The sequence below is a fragment of the Natrix helvetica genome, assembly GCF_964273705.1.
Source record: "Natrix helvetica genome assembly, chromosome: 6".
Taxonomy (NCBI): Eukaryota; Metazoa; Chordata; class Lepidosauria; order Squamata; family Natricidae; genus Natrix; species Natrix helvetica.
Window position 1 is genome coordinate 67,911,281 of NC_138553.1, and position 17,815 is coordinate 67,929,095.

Consider the following 17,815-nt stretch of genomic DNA (forward strand, 5'->3'; position numbering starts at 1 on the left):
AAAGCACCAAAATGGAAATGGGGATCCTTGATTTATTGTTGGCTATAACATTGAGACCTATTCTGAAAGTACCAAGGAAAATGTACATTATGTCTGTGTTACTTATACCCTGTCAGCCATCTCAGACACTTACCATATATATGTGGTGAATATACTTCAACCTAAGGCACCGTGTTGTTTTATGGAGTGGGTCCTGGTCCCATTTCCATATTAAAAGGAAACCTATGGCACTGTGATCAATAAAGATATTATAAACCCTCTTATGTTCTTAGATATTGCTTGACTGCTTTGGCAGTTGGTTATGACTACTGGCTGGCAGGAAATAAAATGCACTTGGTTAGAGGCTGACAGAAACAGTATGACAATTTTGAATACAAGATCAGTCTCCATTTATTCAGTTGGTTGGGAAGGAGCAATTTTGAAGAATTATAACAGGTGCTTGAACATTCTATTCAGTAATTGAGTCTCTCTGCAAAAGTACTGTATTTTTCAGAGTATAAGACACACCTTTTCCCCTCAAAAAAGAGGCTGAAAATCTGGGCGTGTCTTATACACTGAATACAGCATTTTTTTGCCTCCTGAAACCCTGCCTCCTTTGCAACAATGGCCATGCATGCCTTTAGGAGGCTTCCAGAGTGCTCCTGGGGGCTGGGGAGGGCAAAAATGAGCAAAAAAACAGGCCTTTTTTTGCTCATTTTGCCCCCCCCCCCAGTCCCCAGGAGCACTCTATAAGCCTCCCAAAGGCTATGCATACCCTTTTTTGACTTTCTGCCCTCCTGGAGGTTCGAGGAAAGCCTCTGAAGCCTGTGGAAGGTAAAAACGCATCCCCACTATGGTGCAGTAGGCTGAGTAGGCCACGCCCACCATAGCCACACCCACCCAGCAACTGGCAGAGAACCGGTTGCTAAAATTTTTGAATCCCACCCCTGGGCTAGACACTACAAGGGAGTGACCATGGTACATCTGAAGGCAGTGGTGTGAGACAGAGGGGTATGGAAAGTTCTGATCCACAATGGCCAAGAGTTGGACATGACTGAATGGCTGACAATATACCAAGATGAGAAAAAAAAGATACAGCAATGAAATACATGAAAAAAAAGGAAAAAAGAAGGGGCAGTGGGGGAAACAAGGAATACCCTACAGTGATTTAGAAACTTGATCTCCCCTTATTTTCACTGACTAGAGACTGTATTTATACCTGCCTTTCCAGAAACTATTTTTGAAACTATAGACACCTAATTTTGTACCACATATGGATTGTATTACAAACCATTTTAGTGAAGTGGTTAAGCCATCAGGCTGCAAACTAGGACACTGTGAGTTCCAGTCCTACCTTAGGCACAAAGGCACCTTAGCCACATCAGCTGGGTGATCTTGGGCAAGTCACTCTCTCTCAGTCTTAAGAAGAAGGCAAAGGCAAATCATTTCTGAGACCTGGCCAAGAAAACTTCAGGGGCTTGTCTAGGCAGTTGTCAGAGTCCACATTGACTTGAAGGCAGAAAAAAAGTTATAATATTATATTTACTTATGGCTTCAGTGAAATCTAGAATATTGCCAGAAATGCTTAAAAATTGCATATACTTTTAGATTTTTTAAAAAGATTTTTGTTACATTATAATACTATTTCAGCTAAATGTAATTCTTACACATATACATTGCTATAACTTTATGTACTGGAAAATGCGGACAATAAAGATTGCAACTTTTTTTTGCCTATGTGTAAGACAGTTATAAGACAATCTAATCCAACTCTAAAAGAGTTTTTATGTTTGCTGCATTATAACCTAATTCTCTTGAGCTGCTGGCAGTTCAATTTATTTAGTATTTTGTTTGTATATTATTATTAGTGTTAAGGCACATTTAATATTTTTGCTTTTATTACAAATATTTGTTCACTTTATTCTATAACCTTTTCATTGCTAAATATTCAATAAAATATAACATATTCAGCTTTATGATAGTAAATCAAAGTTTATTCAGAAAGAATCTAGTAATTTTCTAGGTTACAAATAAATTCACTATAATCTTTCAAGTCAAGGCTTTCTCTTTACTGCAGTCCAGCTACTGATAATATTCCAGAAGAGCACCTGTGTAAACAAACTGTACTCTTCCCACTATTCTTTCAACAAACAAATTCTGAAGCATTGAAGCATGAGATATATGTCAAATATATAAAAAAACCAATATTTCCAAGCCTCCAGTCTCTAGATGGCAGTGTTACTTCTTTTTCCTCTGCTTTTAACTCTCTCTTTAACCTTTCTTTGCATTAAGAAAAAAAATTGTTAAAAAGGACAATCCTGCCATGGGTGAAGAAAAGATAAGAAAGGAATCCTTAATCCACAAATACAAAAAAATGGGAAAAAATAGAAGAAGAAGGGAAAAAGAGACCAATCCAATTTAAACAGTAAGAGGCATTTGTGGAAATTTCATCCATAAAAAGGAAACAAAATTAAAGAAAAAAAAAGATAACACAATAGTCTTAATTCAGGCTAATCCACCGCTTACTCTCTTCTGTCTTCAATTTTAACTTTACTTTAAATCTTTTTGGGTGTTCTCTAAAAGTAAAATTTATCTCACCAATTCCGACATACTCTCTCTCCTTCTGATCTTATGTTCAGGGGTCTGTCCTAACCTTATGCAGCTTAAAAATGGCTGCTTCTTTTGTAGCCGGCAAAAAGAGCTTTCTCCTGGATCGATCAGGGACTTTGCAATGTCACTGAGATCAGCAGGACATGCTCTTCTCTATCACTGTCTCTTCAGGACAGGTTAGGTCCAAAAGGACTGTCCAGAAACAGAGATATCAACAGTAATCCTGGAGCTCCAAGACTGCATGTTGTAGCGATGTCAGCCCTGCCTCTCCTCTGAATTTAGTTGAAACCCAGTAAAAGGCCTTGGACATCCTAGTGGCAGTGTTTACAATCTGGAAAAATGGTGCATTATGGAGAAGAAGAGGAAATAACTTTGCAAAAAAATATGTTAGAAATTCAAAAAGTCCTAATAAGCACAGAAAGAATTGAAAAGAATTTGGGGATTATAGAACAAAGAACAGAAAGAACGGAGGGAAGAGTTGATGATATTGATGAAACACTGATGAAACTTGAAGATAGACCTCAAAAAATTCCAGAGAAATATGAACAAAGTGACAAGAAAATTGTTGATACTGACAGCAAACCGAGAGTGGAGGAAATGATACGTATGGAATACTGAAAGGAGAGGTAGACGAGCTGGATCTCTATCTCATGCTTCCAAACATAGATGAAGAAAGGGGAGAAAATTTGGCAGAAACTATGAGAGTATTTTTGGTAGAAGCACCAGTGATAACCAAAAGCAAGCTGATGAAAGGAACTGATGGAGGGTTTTGAGTCTTTACAAAATATGCAATGAACAACAAGTTGCCAAGATAAGTTCACATAAAACTGATCAAGAAAACACCTAGAATACAGATTTTACAAATGGCAAGAGATATTGGACTGCACTACTACCGGAAGGATACAGGATGATGAAATGAAATGTCACAATAAAATTAAGTTAAACTCAGTTAAACTTTGAGTATTATGTATAAGACAAAGTAATAATAGTTATAGTCAAATAAATGATTAATAATGATAATAATGCATTTATATATACTAGATTGATATATGGAATTTTATATAAGCTGTAAATGAGGATCATGGAGATGATGTGGAAAAGCCTTTTTTTAAAAAAAATAAAAGATATAGAATAGAATACAAAGATGTAACACCATTGGATGAGTCCAGGATGATGTAATGAAATGTCATAATATAAATTTACTTTAAATTTAGTATGCTTCACATAAAAAGGATGTAATAATAGCTATATTCAATGAATGTTTAATAATCATAATAATTGTATGCATATATATTAAATTGATGATATGAGTAATGGAATATGCGAAAATGAGTAAGTTGACATATGAAATTAGAGAACAAGAAGATAAACAATTTTATAGGACATGGGATCTATTTAATTAGTGGTTAGATAAAATAATAATAATATGGAATTGAAAATTTATTAGAGAATGTTACCAACACCAAAATAAGAGAATGATTTAAAATAGGATTTAAAAAAAATACTTATTATTGGATATGTTGAAGACGATATAAACAATTATTATAATATAAATGAACCCATATTTAGAATACCTTGTTTAAAATGAAGAAATAATAATGACAGTCAAACAAATAAAGTACTATAATAATAATGTATACAAATATACTTGATTGACAATATGTGACTTTATATAAAATTTAAGGGATGACTAAGGAAAGGATGCACAAAAACCTTGTAACCAATCGACACACTGTACGGAATTGAAGATGTTTTTATGCTACGTGTTTTGTTTGTTTTAATAAAAACATATGTTAAAAAAAGAAATTATCTAGTAATTTAAAAAATAATATACCTCCCCTGAAAATTATTTATGACCAAGCTGTTTATCTAGCTGTACTAGATAATCTAGCAGGGGTGGGCTTCAAAAATTTCAGCAACAAGTTCTCTACCTGGTTGCTGGGTGGGTGTGGCCATGGTGGACATAGCCTAGTTGGCTTCCTGCACCATGGCCTCTGGGAGGGTGAAAGCCTCCTTCCCTGGGCTCCGGAGACCTCCTGGGAGGCCCGTTTTCCCCCTCCCCAAGCCGCTGCACGGGCCCTGCACTTACCTTGCATCCAAAATGGGTCACGTGGAGACTCCTGGGAGGGGTGGGGTTGGTGGGGCCAGCCAGGGGTGGGATTCGGAGGTTCTCCAAACCAGCCATAATGCTATGGGTTCTCCCGAACCCAGAGGAACCTGTAGCAGCCCACCCCTGATCTAGATGTACTTTTATCTCTTCAGAACATTTTAGATGCTACTAAATTCATGAAAAACTCCTTGTTTATGAAGTCTATCCTGTTCAGTTATCTAATTTTGTCTTTTGGTTTACTTAGGGTGTTTGGAAGGGGTCCAGGACAAATTGGTATGCCCAACTTGCTATGGCCAACTCGTCATAGGACAACTTACCATGGCCAACCCATCATGGGACACTTTGCAGTGGGACAAGAGTTACACTAATATCAAAGAAATGGTGTAACAGAATCATTAAAGAAAGATGCCAAAGGAGAAACGAAACGAAACGTGAATGACAAAAAGTCAAATTATTATCTCCAGTTTTGGAGGGCTTTCCTTGGTTTGTGTGCTGCATTGATAATGTAGTAGTTTGATGGTGGTTAAACCACTAGGCTCATAGAGCACCACATATCTATTTGTTTTATTTGTACTAAGTCTTTTTTAAAAAAAGGTTTTTAATTTGGGATTCCAAATCCATTCCACTCAGAGGGAGAATAAACATTCAAGTCCTGTGGGTGAGGAGAAAAGGAAATACCGTACCACCCAAAATGGAAACAAATGATTGAAAACATTTCCAAGACATATTTTTGTAATCCCAAACTACCGGAACCAACCCCTATTTATATTCATTTATAGCATTTCAACCTGATTATATTTTGTGGCATTCCTCTGTTTATTAATAAGGACATCAAATAATAATTACAATTTCCAATTTGTTTTTAAATACTACTTCCCCATCTGTTCAGCTTACTTCACTTCCATCGCGTTAATTCATTCATTGTTGCCAACCTATCTTTTTCATCATGTTCTTGGGCTTATTTTGCTTGCTGAGTACATTCCTTTTACCTGGATAATTGATAGGTATGACTCTGCTGTTTTTTTTCCACCTTGACTTTGTCTTGTTGTTTCTGCCCTGCTTTTCCATTTGTACGTCAGCAGAGATCTCTTATTTCAAGCAGCTTCATATTTCTTGGAAGTTCTCTCTCAAAGCAAAATCCACCCTTGGTGTAATTCAACATATCCAAGTAGCTTTACATCAGTGATAAATAATTGCAGGGTCACTTAACCTAATTACATTAATATCCATAGTTTCTTTCTCCCTTCCACCCATCTTTTTTGAGGCTGTTGTTGATAATAGTTGAAAGGATCTATTAAGCTTATAATCCAGATTTAAATCATGTGATTGTAGCTCACATTTATTTGGCATTTTGGCTCCAGCAGAAATGCATTGTGGAAGTTAAAGGACTGTAGCAGTTCAGAGTTGGATAAGAGGGAATTTGATGTGATGTGCAGATTCTAGGGAAAAACTATAGAGGACAATCTAGTGCAGGGCTGACAAACTCCCGGCCTGGGGCCCGGATGCGTCACGCGCTGGCCATGCCCAGTTAGCGAAGGGGAAAAAAAGCAGGGGTGAAATCCAGCAGTTTCTGACAGGTTCTGGAGAACCGGTAGCGGAAATTTTGAGTAGTTCAGAGAACAGACAAATACCACCTCTGGCTGGCCACAGAGTAGGGTAGGAATGGAGATTTTGCAGTATCCTTCTCCTGCCATGCCCACCAAGCCACACCATGTCTACCAAGCCATGTCCACAGAACTGGTAGTAAAAAAAATTGAATTTCACCACTGGGAAAAAGTCCCAATACGTCAGGTGATACCACCGTGATGACATGAGTTTGACACCACTGATCTAGTGGATAACTGAAATTAGGAAACATTACATCTGACTGGGTCAAACTGGGCAGCCATGGACATGCCACTCCATGCTAGCTTATCTCAAGAGTCTTTCAAGTTAGAAGAGGCTGGAAGAATATAGAGTGGGATAAAATGCAAGAAAGAAAGCTGCAAATTTCACATTTCTTTCACTGTAACGTATATTCTTCTATATTTTTTTGTTTGACAAGCAGAGGTCCTGGATTATTCACTTTAGTGTTGTTTATCAACTGAAAGGCTGCTCACAATTCTCAAGAATCTACAGTAATGAGATACCACTGACTGATCAAGAGCAAATTATTTCTGCAAACTGAAGCTATAGAGGAAGATTGGCCTGGGATAGATTAGCAGTATTTCAGGATCTTTTCCAAAGAATTTGTAGCTATATTGCAAGAAAACTACAGAGGAAGTAGTAGTGGCTTTGTTATAAGACTGCTGTTGATTAATGTTAAAGTTTGGTGAAATGAAACACAATGTTCCTTAATGCCTAGGGTGGACAGAGAAAATGCAGAAACCTAGAGATGAGTTTGTGCCAGTGGGAAAACAGACTACTGACAAATGCCTTAGTGTCACTGTAATTTCAAAGAAAATACCAACTTTATTCCAATTTCAAACAACCGCATCAAAAGTCAGAAAACATCCTTCAAGTTCAGCTGTAATGCAACTTACGTTATATGTTCAGATAAATCCCATACGGCTTCTGAACTGCTGTAAAGCATTAAGATAGAGGTGCCCTAAATGACTTTAGCTTCAGAGACAGTAGAAATCTGTAGGAAAAAAGACATGAAATAGGATGTCAAGTCATATAAAACATCGAGAGCCATTGTGGTGTACTCAGGGCCAGTTATTCTCTCTTGCCCTAGGAAGGAGACAAACCATGTTTGAAATTTTGCCTATAAGAAACTGCAGGAACTAGTTCAGGCAGTCAACAGGAGACAACACTGACCTGAAGGCAATCATAATAAAAAGAAATACCATTTGCCTACAGGCAAGAACTGGTGGGATTAAAAAAACAGACATAGTCATAGAAAACGAAGAAGCTCTGGGACTTCAAACAGAGAATTCAAACAGACAAGCATCTGTCACATAACACTCCAGGCTTAACAATTGTTGATAAGACAGACAAAAAAGTACCTGGAGGCAATGGAACAGAAAAGAAAGAACTGGAGAAAACCACAACATATAAACTCCTGCAAATAGAAGTAGAATAACTTGGGTGTGTGTGTGAGAGAGAGAGAGAGAGAAAGCAAAAATAGCATCAATAACATTAGGTCTCATGAGTGCAATCCTAAATAATCTGGGACCATGGCTTGAACATTATGGGCATAGACAGAATCGACAATAATCAATTGCAAAAGTCCGTTTGCTTTGGAACAGGTTACATCTTGTGACCAGAAAGAGACAATTTGCCGCAGCCATCTCACCACAGCCAACTAGCCAAAGCCAATCTCCCTGCAGCCAATTTGCTGAGGGACAACTCAACATGGCCAACTTGCCATGGGGGAAATTCCACACTGGATAATTCAACATGAGAAATGTTATCTGCCATTATTTCCTTGACATTACTTCCCGTGACAAAAAGGGAAATAATGTCAAAGAAACAGTGGTGGATAACATCTCATTGAGTTATCTGGCATGGAGTTGTCCCACAGTGTAGTACGTTGTCCTGTCTGTTGGCCATGGTGAAATGGCTGTGACAGGAGTGAAATGCTACCGGTTCTGACTGGTTCGCTAGAACCGGTAGCAAAAAATGCTAAGGTCCGCCCGAACCGGTAGTAAAAAAAAGCTTTAAAAAGTGTGTGTGTGTGTGTGTGTGGTGGGGGGAAAGGTTCTATGACATTCATTTGTGCTGTGTGATCATTGGAACCTTTTTTTCACTTTTTAAAGCATTTTTTTTACTACCAGTTCCAATGAATAGGTAGTAAAAATGCTTCACAAAGTGGGGAAAAAAGATCCCAATGATTGCGTGGCATAGCTGATTGTCAAAGAACCTTCCCCCCACTTTTTCAAGAATTTTTTTTACTACCTATTCAATACAATACAATGCAATACAATACAATGCAATACAATACAATACAATAGTAGAGTTGGAAGGGACCTTGGAGGTCTTCTAGTCCAACCCCCTGCCTAGGCAGGAAACCCTTTACCGTTTCAGACAAATGGCTATCCAACATCTTCTTAAAGACTTCCAGTGTTGGAACATTCACAACTTCTGGAGGCAAGCTGTTCCACTGATTAATTGTTCTATCTGTCAGGAAATTTCTCCTTAGTTCTAAGTTGCTTCTCTCCTTGATTAGTTTCCACCCATTGCTTCTTGTTCTACCCTCAGGTGCCTTGGAAAATAGTTTGACTCCCTCTTCTTTGTGGCAACCCCTGAGATATTGGAAGACTGCTATCATGTCTCCTCTAGTCCTTCTTTCTATTAAACTAGACTTATCCAGTTCCTGCAACCGTTCTTCATATGTTTTAGTCTCCAGTCCCCTAATCATCTTTGTTGCTCTTCTCTGCACTCTTTCTAGAGTCTCCACATCTTTTTTACATCGTGGTGACCAAAACTGGATGCAGTATTCCTAGTGTGGCCTTACCAAGGCATTATAAAGTGGTATTAACACTTCACGTGATCTTGATTCTATATTCGCCGGAATCAGTAATAAAAAATGCTTTAAAAACTGAAAAAAAATGGTTCCGATGATCTTGTGGATCGGCTGTGAGCCACGCGATCATCGGATCCTCTTTATTTCACTTTTTAAAAGCATTTTTTCCCCTACCTGTTTGACCGAACCGGCAGGAAAAAAATGCCAAGTGGAAAAACGTTGGCCATGCCCAAATAGTCACATGAATCCCCATTAAGCCACACCCACAGAACTGGTGGCAAAAAAAATTACCTGGCTGTGATGAAATGGCTGCAGTGAGCTGGCCATGGTGAAATGGCTGTGGTGAGATGGCCATCATGAGTCAGCCATGGGGAGTTGTCCTACTGACATGCCTTTAATATCATCAAGCAACATCTGTCTACCTATTCTAGATCTTTGGGAATGATTCAGTAGGTAGATAAAAACATCAAATCCAGTCTAAACATCTGACTGTGCAACCAATCATAATAATTGGCACATCAGTCTGACTAAATTCTGTTAAATGACTATTGGTTATTTTGCAGTCTGTTATACCACAATTGTTCATCAGATTTACTGGCAGAATAGAAAGTCAATGAATGAAGAGCAGTGAGTTTCATCTGCAGCAATCAGTAGGAGAGTCCTTGAATCTCATGAAGTGAACAATGTTATTCTCTTAGTCTTAAAGAAAGTCATGCAGTTTATCCTTTAAGGCCATTACTGTCTATTTTTGCTGGTAATGGCTCTCCAAGGATCTTGTGCAGAATTCTTGCTCTGATTCATCAATCTAGAAATACTAGTGACCAAATACAGAATTTGATATATATTAAGTACATACTGTTTTGTAGAATATATCTATTTCAGACAATATTCAGACAATTCTCTCCCTCCGAACCGGTAGCGGTGCCTGTGGGAGGCTCCACGTACCCGCCCCAATATAATGCGCGAGCACTATGCATGCACAGAAGGTGGTGTGCATGCGCAGATGAGGTGTGTGCAAGCAAAGTGACCACATGCGCATGCTCTCACATTTGTGAACCAGTAGGGAAGATAAGTGAATCCAATGCTGATCTATTCACATTTAAATGCATTTATTGCATCACTCTCTAATTCTGGATCAATCTCAGTTTGACTAAGCTAACATAATCCAATTATACACAAATCTGTCCACTTTGTAATACTTTTATTATGTTTTCTAACAAACAGGTGTAGATGTATAGAAACCAACAAGTATAGAAACACATAATGCCTTCATAATAAAATATTAAACCTGAACATGCATTTCACAGAGCTAATAGCTGTTGGTATTCTTCTCCAAGTTATTGCTATTTGTTTACTGTCATATGAAGTCCCCTATTAACACTATCCAAGGAGTTTGAGGTTTTGGAGTAGAAAAACGATTTTTAGTATGAATGCTACCAAACAGTAACTATGTGTCTGGTAAACTTCATATGTGGACAATGAATAAATGAATGGATGAAATTTCTTTTAAAAGTCTTGTATATAAGTCAGGTGCCAATATGATAGTGGCCCCTGCTGTAGGATCATGTGCCATCAACATCCTGACCACTTTGCCTGTTTGGACAGGTTCAGGCAAACCAGATGCTAATTTTTCATCTGTAGTTGCAAGGACTGGCTGGCCCCTCCCACCCACCCTGCCTCTCCCAGGAGTCTCCACACCAGGGGTGGGTTCCTGCCAGTTCTAACCTCTTCTACAGAAGAGGTTCCACAAATCTACAGTGCCGTTTAGAACCGGTTCCAGCTCCCTCCCCCCGCCCATCCGCCCATCATCAAGTTGACGAGCGAGAGGAGGAAGTCCTAAAGCTGTCAAGTTTGAACACCCCTGGTATTTTTTTTCTAAAGAGTTAGGGGTGCAAAGGTCTTGTAACTTGACAGCTTTAAGACTTGCGTGCTTCAAATGCCTGAGTTTCTGAGCCAACATTTTGGTTGCTAAGCAAGAGCATTGTTAAGTGAGTTTCACCATATTTTACAAATTGGCCACGCCCACCCAGTCACGTGTCTGGCAAACCACTCCCACCTGGTCACATGGTCAGCAAGCCACTCCCACAAAGCAGGCCACACCTACAGAAGATGTTCTAAAAACTTTTGAAACCCACCACTGCTCCACACGGACCGTTTTGTATGCCAGGTAAGTTCAGGGCCCGTACGGAGGCTCTGGGAGGGTGAAAAATGGGCCTCCCAGAAGTTCCAGAAGTCAGGAAATGGGCCTGTTTCCAGCCTCCGGAGAGCCTCTGGAACCCAGTGAAGGCCGTTTTTGCTCTCTCAGAGCCTCAAGGAAAGCCTCTGGAGCCTGAGGAGGACAAAAACAGCCCCACTGTCGTGGTGCAGGAGGCAGAGTAGGCCATGCCCACCATGGCCCCGACCACCTAGCAACCAGGCAGAGAACCGGTTGCTGAAATTTTTGAATCTACCTCTGATCCTGACTTTAGATGTTGGTTTTAGTCAAGGTATGTGTCCCTCTGCAAAAAATAATGTGTAAGGAAGCTGTATTCTAATATATTCTCATACGATGAAAACATCTGGTCTTGCCTATCCTTTATAAAAAATTGTGCTGTGCATTGCTTTAGAAAGCTCACTTGAGGTATTGTATTGATAGGGTCTTTTTTGTGGGTGAAAGGAAGGAATTTTCATTAATCAAAAGGTCGTCTTTGTTTATAGCGCTGGCATTCCTTTCTTTTTTTTTTTTTATAAAAAAAGCCTACTTCTTTCCTCCTGATGTCTTGCGAAATCCCCCCTCCCCGAATGCCTGAATCTATTCCCATTGCCTTCTCTAATGAAACCTTTTATGTGGCTACACATTATTTGCCTCACGGACTGCTAGTGAACAAAAATGCACTGAACAAGAATTTCATGTCATAAAAATCTTTCATCAGTCAAACAGCCCCCAATAAATGTATGCATTTTCTTGGAAGAAATACCAAGGGAACAGAGCAGGCCTCAGTTGATGTTTTTAATTGTGCCCATATTACACACAATACTACACATTCGCCAAACGCTTTGAAATGTCTTTGTTAGCATTTAAGGCATCATTCCTAAATAACAAATTTGCAGCCAAGAATAGTGATGCTGGGATTGAGCATCCTCTGTGCTGGTTTTGCAGAAAATGCAATGGAGGCTCAGGAGCTTCCTTTTTATTACAAGAGGGCAGAGATCAGGGTATGAGAAATTACTCCTAGCTGTCATAGATAACTCAAATGTTAAATGCATGAAAGGGAGAAATGTTTTAAGTAGCAACTATATTATTGATCCAATTTTATGCTGTCTAGTTATTCCTTTAAGGGTGTCTTATCCAGTGTCTTTTGGCTCCACATTTCTCTCTTTTGTTTGTAGTTCTTTTCTTATTTGTAGGGAGACTCAAAATTTCATCTTCTAGAACAGGAGTGTCAAACTCAAGACCAGGGACCCAGATCCGGCTTTCGGGGTACTTAGATCTGGCCCACAGGGCCCTCCTGGAAACAGCAAAGGACCAGCCTGCGGTGCTTCTGCCAGCAAAAACGGGCTCTCGAACTCTGTTTTCAACTGCTTCGGTCTCCTGCAACTCTCTGCCAGTGAAAAAGGTGCTTGGGAGTGCCGAAAATGGAGCCTGTTTTCACTGGTAGAGCACTCAGGACACCACAGGTGCCCCTGACAGGAGTGATGGCAAGCTGGCCACTCCCAACCTGGCCATGACCTCCATCCCCCTGAGGTCAAGCACAACCCTGATGAGGCCCTCAATGAAATCGAGTTTGACACTCCTGTTCTAGAACGTTACTTTCTAAATATTCTCTTCCCAAAAATTAGTCCTTCTGGAAACTAAGATGGCAGGGTTCATTACAAGACTTATTCTCTATCCTCTTTGGTCTTATCCAGAAGCAGCAAAATACTTTGGGGCTCCATTTTTAAGAATCATAGAAGGAGCTGGAAATACCAAATTTTATAGCAAAAAAAGACAAGGAAAATATTTATCCTCAGTGAGGGCTTCAAGAAAATAGAAAACAATAGGAAATAATAAATTTCCTTCCATGTAGGAATAGGAAACCATCTCAGTTCAGATAAATTGCTCATCCATGTATGATCTCTGCCTCTTTATAAATACTATCCCAGGCCCGAAGAAAAAAAAATGTCTGTGAATAACTGGTAAACATTCTGGACAATGTAGAATGAAATCATGGGGTGAAGAATCTAATTTTGGTTTTTCAGTGGCACAATATGCAATGCTTTATATATAGGTGATCTATAAATACCTCACTTGAGTAGCTGATCTGTGTGTAAGTGTGCTTATACAGAATTATGATTTTCTAGGATTATGATATATAAAGTATATTTTAATTTGACTATGGGTAGGGAGCTATTTCCTACAACCAAACAAAAATATAATTAAAAATGATTCAGCACAAAAAGTAACCAAATACTATCTAAAACTGTCAATAAACCTCTATTGGAGTTTTCTAACTCCAGGCCTGGGGAGAAACGCCAGGTATTCATAGGCTTCTGAAAGGTTGTTCAGGGCCCTCCAAATTTAATGAAAGAAGCTGTTTTATATGCACAAAAGCCCTTTCAAATTGATTGAGATGGATTTTGAGACCATCAAAGCTGTTGATCTAATTCAGAGATTTTACTAAATTGCCAATGAATGCCATCTCTGAATCAATGATTTATATAGCCTGCCACCTTCAGTCTTTCTTTAACTCCTTTTCATATTTGAAGAATTATGCTTCCCTACTCACAGTTACTCACACCCTAGTCTTGACCAGTGGTAGGATTCAAATGTTTTTAATACACAGCCATACCAGTGGGCATGGCTTGGTGGGCGTGGCTTGGTGGGTGTGGCAGGGGAAGGATACTATAAAATCTCCATTCCTTCCTCACTCCAAGGGAAGGTTACTGCAAAATCCCCATTTCCTGGCTGGGCCAGTCAGAGGTGGTATTTACCAGTTCTCCGAACTACTCAAAATTTTCACTACCAGTTCTCCAGAACTGGTCAGAACCGGCTGAATACCACCTCTGGGCTTGACCATTGCAATGCCTTCTACACGAGGCTGCCCTTGAACAATTGGTTCAAAATATGAACCAATATGTTTTGTGTGAGCCTAAATTTACACATGTGTCTCCTGTGGGAGCTACATTGGCTGCCAATCTACTTCTAGATTCAATTCAAGGTGCTGATTGTCACCTTCAAAACCTTATATGGCTTGGGACCATCTTTTCCCAGTCACCCAACCCCTCAGAGGAAAAAAGAGAAGTTTAAGTGTCTCCTTGCTTAAAGAGGTCTATCTAGTGAGACCAAGAAGAAGGGCCTTCTTTGTTGTGGCTCCGTCCCTGTGTAACATGATCCCTGCAGACATAACATTGTCCCCCTGCCCATTTGATACTCTTTCTCAAGCACCTGAAGTCATAGTTCACTCAATTGGCCTGGGGACACCAGACTAGTACAGAGGTGACTGGTTTGATTGTTGCCACCAAAGAGGTGGGAGTTTATTGATTTACTACAGGTTTTGTACATTTTAAACTATCCAGAGTCAGTGTGACTGAGTTGGGCGGCTGTATAATTTTTAAAAAAATAAATAGACAAACAACCAGGTCCTGATTTTATCAACTCTCCCATGTATATGCATACATCCCTTTCACAGCAGCAAAATAATTATGCTTTTATTGGAAATAGAAAAATTTAGTTGTCAGATTACTAATAGATTTCTGATCCAACGCAATGCTAATGTTTGTATGTCCATTCCAAGAAGAATCTGTTGGAACTCTGTCCTTCTCTATGGTCAGAGTATAGAAGCTCCACAGAGCTCCAATTATGCTGCTTCTAAAAATATGGGCTTTACCAACCAACAATGTGGGCAGGTCCTGCTATCTGACATCAACTCTGAGGCAAAGAATTCATTACCTGATTCAGTGCAGCCAGGGGTGGGATTGAAAATTTTTAGCAGCCGGTTCTCTGCCTGGTTGCTGGTGGGCGTGGCCGTGGGAGTGTGGCCTCCTGCACCATGGTGGGGGGTGGGCATTTTCATCCTCCCCAAGCTCCGGAGGCTTTTCTACAGCCCCCAGGAGGGTGAAAACAGTCTCCCCCTGGCTCCAGAGATCCTCTAGAGCAGTGTTTCTCAAACTTGGCGACTTTAAGTCCTGTGGACTTCAACTCCCAGAATCCCCCAGCCAGCATAGCTGGCTGGGGAATTCTGGGAGTTGAAGTCCACAGGACTTAAAGTCGCCAAGTTTGAGAAACACTGCTCTAGAGGCTGGAAACAGGCTCGTTTCTGGACTTCCAGAACTTCTGGGAGGCCCAGCATGATGAACATGGAGACTCCTGGGAAGGAAGGGTGAGGTGGGCGGGGCCAGCCAGTCCTTCCAATTACTGGTTCGGTTAACCAGATGCAAAATTAACATCCGGTTCTTCAACCTATCCGAACCGGCTGAATCCCACCCATGAGTGCAGCTGCATATAAAATGCACATAGCAATGAAAGCAACCGAATCTGCTTAATTTTGGTTTGATTTAGGACTGAGCTACCTTTTCCTTAGTCAAAACATCTAAGTTTTTTTTTATCTTTAAATTTCTTTGTTAAATTTACTGTTTTCTTTATCCCTGTTAGGTAAGCCATCCAGAAATTTGTAGAATTGGATATCATCGAAATCACATGGATAAATACATTCTAAAAATCCTTTAGCCTTAGGCCTAGTGTTAAGTGATCTTTGACAAGTTCTTTCGGTAAAAAAAAATTACTTACTTATCCTTGGTCACTTATTTTAATCCTTTAGCTAAAAATACATTGATCTAAATATATTTTTCTGTACATTTATAATGTGCTGGTTAATGACCACAATGAAGATTGATCTGATTTGCAACGATTTCTGTATAGGTTAATGACATTCTAAAAGAGGTACGTAAAGTATATTGCACTATGTAAAGAGACACCATGTTCACCTATGCTAAAAGATATTCGTTGTCAAATAATGCTGTGGCATTTCACATGAGTAGTTGAAGGGCTTTCATTTTCCAAGAGAAAAGGGCACTGGGGTTTTATTTGAAGATTTCATTATAAACTTTTTTAAAAAACAAAAATCAAAGGCGTATGGTTCCTGTCTATTAGAATGCTAGTCAATACTGGAATTCAATTTTCCAGCTTGTCATCCAGGTCTGCTTTAAGGGACAGATGTCAAGCACTCAGTCCTGTGAACACATGTCCTGTCACAGAGGGAACATTGCCTATCTTCCACTTGAAGTTTGCAACTTGTCAGGTTGTCAACATTTTGGAAGTGCACGTAAAGCGTGGTGGATAATTTGTTGTGGAGAAAATAGAACCCCCCCTACAACCAAATAAATCTGAGGTGAACATTTTTTTCCAGTGTAAAATCTGAAAACTTCCCTCTTGTAGAGCAGGGATGTCAAACTCAAAGCCCCGGGGGCTGGATCCAGACCACAGGGTACTTAGATCTGGCCCATGGGGCTACCTTGGAATCAGTGAAGGACTGGGCCATGGTGTTTCTGCCAGTGAAAACGGAGTTCGGGAGAGCCAATTTCTCTGGCAGAGCACTCGGGGCACCACAGGCGTCCCTGACAGGAGTGATGGCGAGATGGCCATGCCCACCCTGGCCACACCCACTCCAGCCCCCCAAGGTCAAACAGAACCCTAATGCAGCCCTCAATGAAATTGAGTTTGACACCTCTGTTGCAGAGAAACAAATTGTATAGGGTATGTTGCACATCAGATTGGACAGTCCTATTCCATCCTGCTAGATTTTGACAGGGTATAAATTCAAGTCTGGTTTTCAACAGAATAGTTTTACTTTTAAGGGTTTTAAGTATTATGACTGGCTGGGTTGGCTTGCTATGCAAAGAATATGTAGGCTAAGTGGTCCATATGTTGGACAGGAATGGGAAATTGTTTCTATGTTGAATCTATGGGTTGCTGTGGAAAAATTCTGCCCAGAAGGCAGGGCAGATACTTTCCTTATATCTGGATACCCCCCCACCCCAAATCTTTTGCTTTCTTAGCTAGTAGACAAGGCATTAGAACCTGGAAAATCCTTTAAAAGAGATGGTTCTTAACACAAGAAACAGCCACAGAGCATCTTTATTTAAACCATTGAAGTGCTTTTTAGCTTGCACAGCTGCTTGTTAAGCTGCTCTCAGCTGTCTCCCCATACATGTACATGCAACAGCAAATTCTCTTTGCAGGGAAAAAAAAAGTAATGCAGAAAATTGCTCTTAAATTCTTGCCTCTTTGGGAAATGGCTTGAAGAAAAGAATAAAATGACTTGAAGAAAAGAATAAAATGACTGGGAATGGAAAGTCAAAAAAATGTAGATATTTGACATATCAGCATAAATGAATTGAAGCCATTTCCAAGCCATTTCCGACAAAACACAAATGCAGCCTTCATTGCATAGCTCTGAAACCCAAGTCATGGTTTGTAGAAAGTGTACATCCCTGTTATTTACATTTCAGTTCTTCCATAGTGGGGTGAGAGTATTGCAGGCACAAGTGATTGAACAAGTCAAACTAGTGCCTTAGACTTCAAGAGTATTGACTTCAACAAACTTAGGGAGACCGTAGGAAGGATTCCATGGATGGAAATCTTAAGATTTAAGGGGAAAACAACTCAAGATGCTTGAGAAACTTTGACAATGCCCTTATCCACAAAAAGGATA